The following is a 9,394-nucleotide window of genomic DNA, read 5'->3' as shown; positions in this document are numbered from 1 at the left end:
ATCGGTCGGCGGGTGGTGAGCAATTGCACTGTGCATCACTTGCTTTGTGTATTATCATTATTATTATTATTATTACTACATTATTATTATTATTTTATTTCAATTATTAAACTGTTTTTATCTCAACCCACGAGTTTTTCTCACTTGTGCTCTTCCAACTCTCTCCCCCATCCCACCGGGTTGGGGGGGGAGTGAGCGAGCGGCTGTGTGGTGCTCAGTTGCTGACTGAGGCTAAACCATGACACTTGTAAAACAAAAAAGTCACTGAAAAACTTTCACAGACTATGTGTGTACGTGTGTCTGTGTATAGGTATTGGTCTTCAACTTTTCTGAAAAATGTAACTAGCTATACTTTACCCAACTAGCTATAATAATCATCATTAGTAACTACTATCTTATGTAGCCACCTAAGGTACTAGGCACATAGCTATTAACAGTGGTGATTGAAACTTTTATACAGAATACTTCAAAATCACAGAAACTGAAGAAACACTTTTCCCCAAATCACTTGGGAAATGTCATCAACTACAGAGTCAAGCCATATAACTGTGCCATACCCTGCCCATTACAGATCTAGCTCCTTAGAAAAGTATTAGCTGTGCAACTACCCCTCAAATAAATGACTCAGTCCTGCAGAAGCCTACCAAAAACAATGGGCTCATCTGTGTTTTGTGCTAGCTTATGAGAGCTGTCTGGTCTCAAATGCCAGCATTACCCCACGGAGCACTGCAATCGCCACATGCAGGATTTCATCAGTAACTGAGGGTCTCTCAGGATTTCACAAACAGGAGTCTCTTGAGTGGGATCCTCCTTCCCCCTCTTGGATCACAAGCACAATGCTCCCCTCTGCAGCCCTTGCCTGGGCCTCTGATGGCACCACTGTTACAAGCAGGCAGATTAGCTCAGGGGCCGACAGCAAGGGAAAAGACAAACGGCACAAATGACATCTCCACAGCCCACCTTGTCCTAAAAGAAGGTGTCTGACTTTTCACCCCCACTTAAACAGCCCATCGTTACATTTTCCCAAGCCCCAGAGATGTCACTTTGATATGAATGGGGCTTCACACAACCTCCCTGGGAGGTGGTGTCGCTACGTCTGTGCTGTGCAGGAGCTGGCTGACCCTGAAGGCTCGGTCCTGGAGCTCCTCTGAGACCTAAGTCGTACAGAGGAGGGACAGCCCTCTCAGCTGGGTTTGTGGCTAACAGGATCTGCCCCCAAGGACCTGTCAGACACAAAAGTCTGCAGCTTTTGGGCCTGACACACCAGGCTGGGGATTTAAAGGGTGTTGGTGTAGGGACAGGCATGGTTTGCAGGTCTGCCCTGCCATGCAAGAAGATCTCAAGGCTTTAGGATGTTTCCTTGAGATGAAGCCTCTAAAACTTATGTTGAAATTCAGATTTCCTCTCCATGGACATCTTTAGTAATATACGTAAGATTGATCTGATCCGGGAGACTACGCCGGGACCTCGCCACTCTCGGAAAGTACATGCTTGAACTTGCTCCAAGGTGCAAGGTGAGCTGAGTTTTTTTCTCCAGGCCCAAGAGTTGGCTCCTCCTCGTCCTGGTTCCCGGGTCAACCCTGAGGCATAACCATGTGAAGACATGGCAAATTTGGACTCTCAACAGGCTGGAGAAGTTCAGATTGATTTCAACAGCCAACATACTGGGGCCTTTCCCCTTCACTCTGTTAACAGAGTCTTATTTTTCCAAGGCTTAATGACCACTTCTTGCAGGAGGAAACCCCTTTAATGTACCAACATGTTTGTATGCCTGATGAACTGTGTTTAGGGACTTGTAAAGGAAAGAATACTGTATAAATGTAACAAAAAGTGCTATCATCACAGCTATGTGCACTTGTGGGACAAAATTAAAGGGAAACAGTTCCAGGTTGAGGCCACAGTAACTTGGTAATTGAAATGTTATCCACAGCATCCTTTAAACAATGAGCCAAATGCTAAAGACTTTATTTCAAACACTGCTTATTATTTCCTTTGAAGCCTTATGCAAGTAATGTTTAGAATAAAAAATGAGCTGGTAATTTAGGATTTTTCCCACCATTTGTATACAATTTTCTTTTTAAAATATAAGGAGAAAAGGAAACAAAGGTTTCACGATGAGAACAAACTGAAATACAAGAACTTCTGTGGGAGACTGAAATAGCAGCAGGATTAAAAGCAGAAAATACATGCATCCCACAGACTCCTTTCTTGCCTCTGAGGCCTCTCATTCAGGACCAGGACCACTGTGGCTTTGTTTATGGCTTCTGACAAGCTCAAAGCCTCTGGCTGTAGGACTGTATTAGGTATTTTTTAGAGTGTTTTTTGAAGCTCTAGGGAACAATATAACAGTATTAAGAACCAAACTCAGATCTTCCACGTTTGCTCAGCACTCCATCTATACTGTTAATATAGAGGTGAATTTGTGTGTATGTGTAGGCATGGACATATGTGTGTGAGTGTGTGTGTGTATGTCGAAATATTTTATTTAGCAATCACAGAATTGGTAAGATCTGCTGTTTATATTGGGGAACTCCAGACAATTTCAGAAGGACATGTGATGTATACTTGTATCTTGTTTTATAAAACTGACAATATATATAATTTTTGTTAATTACATTTAACAGTTATTCATAGCATGTTAGCTTAAATTAAATAGGTTCTTTTTCATATTTAAGGATTTCAGGGGAATTTTTAAGTATTTGTGGAGGAGAATGGATTTTTAAGGCTTGTTTCAGTACCAATGGAGTCAATAATTTCTCATCAACCTCAAAATCTGCAGGATGAAGTCCCAGAATTCAAATGGCTTACAGCTGTCATCTTGCCCTCTAGTGGTATTTCTTTAAAGCCACCACTGAATAGAAAACAGATGGACTAGAGTATTTTAAATTTATGGAAAATATAAATTGACTTATGTTGCAGCTGGAGAAGCAAATAGGTATAAAAAATGCCAAACTATCCTAATCCTAGCACAGCAGGCAAGATAAGGCTATTACAAAAGCTCTGAAAACTTCACAGGAAGGTTTGCAATTGAAGGTCAGGCAACTCAGGTAGCTTGATCTATTTTGTTGGTAAACAATACCCCCATTTTTTATCAACTTCTTCTCCAGCATTTCAATATCCTTCATCCCTGATAAGAATATACTAACGTTTTGACATTTTATTTCCCATACAGGGGCTATGATGTCAGACTTGTTGGATCACTAAGTATCATCCAGTTTTGCAAGCACTGGGAGCAAAGGTTAAAAAACCATCATGACTGCAGGAATTGCTGCCTGTGATTTTCTGCAGGTGTCTCTCTGGCTTGTTTATAGGATGCAGAGCGACAATGTTGAGATTCAAAACTTCCAGTAGAGTGAAGAAGACAGAGGTCTTCTCGTGCTCATAGGGGAAAGAATTACATACTTCTTTTCTTTCATGCAAAATATTTTGGTATCTACTTGCACTGTTCTGTGGGCAAAAACAAAAGAGGCTGGGGGCCAAGTCAAGAGAAAGACAAGTTGTTCTTCTTAGGCAGAAAAGACACTGAAAACTAAGGGTAAAATCCTATAGCAACCTAGGATGTAAATCTCTTTCTTAAGCCTTGTCACATGTTTCTACCTGATTTTACACTGGACTACTACCATCAGGCAGAGGTTTGGGGAGCTGATCTAGCTGAAACCCAACCCAGCACAAGAGGAGGTGATTTCTTTTCAGCTAGATCAGCTCTCCTATCCAGTTCACGAAGTAAACCCTAAGACTGGATCAGGAAAAGGAAGAGCTTCCCAGGAAACCTGGACTTTGATCAGCTTCATCTGCAAAGGTGCTGACTGAGAAATCTGGCTGCGATTTGGGGCAGAAACAAGGAGAAGGCACAAGAGCACTGCTGTACAAGACCTCTGCATGGGTCATCCAAGCCCTTTATGTATCCTAGAGACTCATGGAGAAGAATTGCCTAATCTCTCAGAGTCAAAACCAGCTTTCTCCATGGATTCATTTTTGGACAATTCTGTTCAGGAGACAATTCAAGATGTAACCCCCACCGGTTTTCCACCCATTTGTATTTCCACCAGAAAGGAAATTTGAGGCTCTGGCTTTTATGTTTCAGCATTTTTCAGTAGTCCACGGAAGAAGACTCTGTCAGAGGTACCTCACTGAAACCGTATGACGGGGAACAGACACTGCTTCCCTGGCAATGTAAAAGATACCAGACTTGGGGCTACATTTGTCCCAAAGCTTTTCACTTCTAAATAGCACAATCAGGACTGCAATATTCATACTTAGGAAAATTCATAAAGACAATTCATGCTATCACTATTATGCCCTGGAAGGAAGTTACAGTGGCTCTCATCTTAAGGATCACAGCCACTGGAAAAGCCTGTTTGCAAACATTTCTAAAAGCAACAAAAAGAAGTACCTTTTCAAGGTGGCTTTCCTTTGTATTGTTGCAAAAGAGTTTCTATTTCACTCTGGAGAAGTTACCAGATAATGATAAATATCTTTCTAAATTTTCCTCTGGGCTTAATCCCGAGGTCCTTAGTTGGCACTTAATCACTCTTGACTCTGGCAAGCACCCTTTTGCTTTTAGGGTACAAGTGCAAAGTTTTGTACCAGTAAGGACATTTATCATTTCACTAGGAATTTTGCTGGGCCATGCTTTCTTTGATGATTCAAAACAAAGCAAAAAACTTTACTAGAGATGATTGTGAGCCACAATAACTTGATCTGTAAGTAAAATTGTTTTTAAATATGTATTTTGCGTCATTCTGCTGTGGAAATGGTCTGGCTAAGAGTTCATAACACAACTTTAAAGTATACTGACCTCTGCACAGAGGTTTGGGTTCAGGCTGCCCTCCAGTTCTTCACTGTGAGATCATAATTTACCTGAGCTGACTGTTTACTTCCTTCTTAGTGACTCCATCGCTGATGTCAGCAGTGTCTTCCATACTAAAATTCATATGCTCTTTTTCTGAAAGCAGACTATTTTCTTTTTATATAAAATAAAAATAATTCTAAATACAAACTTTCAGAGAAATGTTCAAAATGTTCAAATTTTAAGCATCTAGATTAAACAGCTAGTCTTCTTTATTTCCCTTTACAGTCCATTGACATTTCTTATTTATTCTGAAGGTTTCTTGGATCAAATACCTTTGACTCTCACCTGGACTCAACCTTCAGGAAAGTCTATTGCTTTATAGGCTACGGGTGGAGCTCAGAGACATAAGCCTTCTCATAACGCACCTTAATCAGATGCTCTTTCTACCACACAGTAGCTCTGAAGGTAGAGATACTGAATACAAAAACCTGCAATGCTTTGGTCAGTACTTTAACTTCCCTAATTGTCTTTAAAAGCCAGGTGAAATAAATCAGTGGCTGCATTTTCAGCCTGAATCTTTATTGTGATTATTATTGTAAAGATAGTGTATGAATCTAGAGAGATGCATTCAGACAGTTCTGGTCTTGGAACATCTATTCTGCCCTGACCCTACTAAAAAAATTCCCACCGATGCTGGACATTTACATGCAGTGCAGACTGGAGAGAAAAACTTTCCTTTAAGTGAGAAATAAGTTATTTGGTTAGTTAAGTCGTTCAAAGATTAATAAAAGCAGTTTACTCCAGAAGATGGGAATCAGTCAAGCCACTAAACTGGTAGATGATTTATTGAATGTGAAACTTAACCACTGTATTTATGTCCCTGACTCAGGAAATAAAAGCTTTGATATAATATTTGATCAAACAGATAGTAATCTTAAAATTTCCAATGAATTTTCTATGTCCTACCTAATGTAACAGATGTCCACTTCAGAATACAAGTTTAAATAGCTTATGTTTTCAGAATTAAAATTTATGAGACCAAAACTTGCAAAAGTGTCTACTGATCTAGGGTATTTTCATTTTTACAGACTGAACTCAAGATAGTTAAACAGTCTGATCTTTACAGTGTACTAAGCATGTATGCATAACATGTCTCAAGGCTGGCAACTTAAATCATGAGCCATTCTTTAAAAACTTTTTAAAATTTTGTCTGGACCACAACTGAAGTACATTTCTGTTGGAGGCAATGCCAGTGTATGCAGTTTATATATGTGTATGTGTATATACACTTATTTTATATATAAGGTATATATGTACATATTATATATGATGTTTTTTATATATAAATGAATAATTTCTCCAGGTGCAAGACAAATGAATTGTGAGAAGATTCAGGTCCACCTTTTGATTCCAAGTAATGGTAGGATAGTCAGAATGTTTTCACTGTCCAAATATCACTCCTGGAGTGAAGTTGGGACTAGAAGAATAAATGGAGAAAAATAGTCCCCAGCATGAGCATTTGACCCCTAGCACTCTAGCCATTGACTTGATCGCAAAGTTTCTTGCTCATACTCTGATATAACCTATGCAGCACTAGTACTAATTATGCTAAGAGGCAGGAAGCTATCATGCAGTTATCCACAGGCTCTGGATAATAAATATTCCTGGACAAACAAGTGTGGACATAATTTTATATTAACAAAGAGAGAAAAGAAAGGACTGGGAGCGCTATGCCTAACATGGGAGAGGCAAAAAGGAGATCTACAAAAGGCTGTGGTTATGCATAACTGACCTCAAGAGGCACCTAACTGATGGATGTGTCTTCTAAAGGCTCTGCAGTGAGCTGAATTTCACTGAAAGCGCATAACATGTTTCCTTTTACCTGTACTGGTTCTGTAGGTCTACCTCAATTCCACTATGATCCTGGCAAAGTCGCTGCGGTCAGATGGAGCTCAAAGCTCCATGGTGAGTTCTGTGGCTCTAAAGGTGAAAGCCTACACAAGAAGGAAGTAATGGTCTTGTTTGGTCTGAGCTGTAGGACAGAAAGAGGCAGCAGACTTACTTGCTTACCACCTAGCCTTTGGCTTTGTTTAAAGCTGAGAAGACACCACTAGTCAGTCTCTCATGTCCTGGCCTGAGAAAAGGAGACAGATTTAACCTTTGGCAAACTGAGGCCTTCAGGGACCTTTGTTTCAATTTTGTGGGCTGTGTTTCTATGAGCAGAGGAGGCCACTATATAGCACAGAAATATAGGACAAGTGATTACCCTGTGCCAGATCTGTGGAGAGCAGGTGGGAAGTGTTCATCTGCATATGTTTTAACAGTTCACTAAACGCAGTAAACTGCCTGCAAAATTTGCATACTGGAAAGAGGGCATTTCATTTTTCCCTCTCTTTTTGAGAGAGGCAAAGACCACTGAGTATATTTCAGCAGTCATCATCTTAAGAGGATGCTGTTCACTACAGGGGAAGTACCTGGTAACACTTCAGTGGGGCTAGGCTTTTGCCTTCTGCTCATCAGCTGCCCTCAGGCTCTTAATTCCAGAGATCAAAAAAATACATTCCTAGACTAGAAAAAAACTTCCTTCAAGATTTCATGCAGCAAATCTTCACTGCTACGTTAGCTCTACGTAAGTTAAACATTTGTAGAGTCATGTAAGTGCAAGAGAAAATATCAGAACAGAGACCTTCAACGTGGCTCTGACAGAAATGTTTTATTTCAGTTGTCAAGATGCAGGATTTCATTGTCAGACAGTATCATACAATAAAGCTTTGCCATCTAGTTTGGGTGATCCTAGGTGATCTGTCATTTAACATTTAAACTATGTCAGGAAACTGACAGACATTCGTATTTCCATTAAGTTACTTCTTCCAAGAGGGTCCTTAAGTGATTTGCCTTCTCTTGAATGTATTTGCAGTATATAATTATTTTAAAGCAGAAAGAACGTCTTGCCTTTGTACATCTCCTTTTGACAGTAGTCACCTTGGATTTCAGTAGAAATTACTCAGATTGAAAGGGATGTGTTATTGTAATTGACTCCTATTTATATGCCCCAAAATACCATTTGCTGTGGGTGGCGGGGGAACCTCCACCAACATGCTGATTTGTTCTGTTACTACATGTTCTTTGAGATTATCAACAGCCTGAAAAAATGAATCTGCCATATGTCTATGCTCAGCCATTCTCCATTTGGTTGAATGTACGACTCCTATTTTATAGAGGTCTGGATTTTACTCTCTTGAATCATGCTGAATGGAGAGACTTAGTACCCAGGTAAATCCAATGATCTAAAGCCAAGCAGGACAATTATGAGCATCCATCTGACCTTCTGCACCACACATAATTCTATCTAGTCAAAGCTCAATCAATTTGTGGTTGAAGCAGGCTATCTATTTTAGGAATATATCCACCATTTTAGTCAGCTGCAGAGAGCCTGAAAGTATGGGACAGAGCATCAAACATTTTTCGAAAGAAAATGGAATCAAGCAGCAGACATAGCTATGCAATCTCACCAATAGAAAATTACACTTCTGGGAACGCTGAGGTAAATCAGAGTTTTTGCAGCGGTGCACTGGGTTTGGAGTATATCCTTAGATACAGTGCAACGTTGCTGGAGAATTTCAGGTCCTCTGTGTATCCTCTTCTTTTCTCTCTCCTGCAGTCGCATGAAGACATAACATTTTCTATAAAGTAAAGGAAATGATGAGTACAAGGAAAGTGTGGCATGTCAACCAGTGTGGCATGTCAACCGAGGGCAGTCAGATCAGCTGCCTGCAGGAATATTTCCGGTCCATTCGCTAATTTGTTGGGGAGCAGAATCCCTGTAGTCAGGGCGAATACCTTTTCTGGTTTGACATATTACATCAAAGCACAAATACAAATGTGACTTTGTTATCAACAACTACAAGATACATCACATCATTAACTCTATTTCCTACCAGATAAGAAAAGCTATAGCCAAGCAAGATTTGACCAGATCTTTTCAGTACCATGGTGGGAAGTCCAGGTTCTGTCACTATTTCTCAGGTTCTGGTGCCGTTCTTTGATGACGTGAGGTGGGAATCTCCTTTTCATTGTTTTTTTTTCTCTCTTTTCTTGTACCTCATCCATCACTACCTGCTATGCAGAATTAGATTCTTCTATCAAATCGGGACTTTATCGCAGTCTGCCACAGACAACTGTTGTCACTTTGCAATCCCGGCTGCTCGCTATGGTGTTCAGAACTGCCTCACTCTACTCTATATTATCACTAGACCATTTTCAAGGCAAGTAAAATTCCTTGTTACAACATCAGCTTCTCTTTGGTTCCACACTCAAATTTCCTTAGCCTTCAATATTACCTGAACAATGCCTGCCCTTGATCCTATAAAGTGCTTTTGCAACTCACAATGTGCTGCAAAACCTTTCATGAATCTCCACTTACAATAACAGACACGTGTACTGTAGGCTGCGCCTTGGTATGGGCCACGGTCTATGAGAACAGCATCTGCTATTTAATGGTGCAAAGCTTACCTTCAATTTTCTCCTTGCTCCCCGTACAAGAGTGAGCCAACTAGAAGATACAAAGCAGCTTCCAGCAGCGCCACCAGCAGAGCTTCCTCC

Source organism: Pygoscelis adeliae, unplaced genomic scaffold (assembly GCF_000699105.1).
Source record: "Pygoscelis adeliae isolate BGI_AS28 unplaced genomic scaffold, ASM69910v1 Scaffold24, whole genome shotgun sequence".
Taxonomy (NCBI): domain Eukaryota; kingdom Metazoa; phylum Chordata; class Aves; order Sphenisciformes; family Spheniscidae; genus Pygoscelis; species Pygoscelis adeliae.
This window is presented reverse-complemented; position numbering follows the sequence as displayed.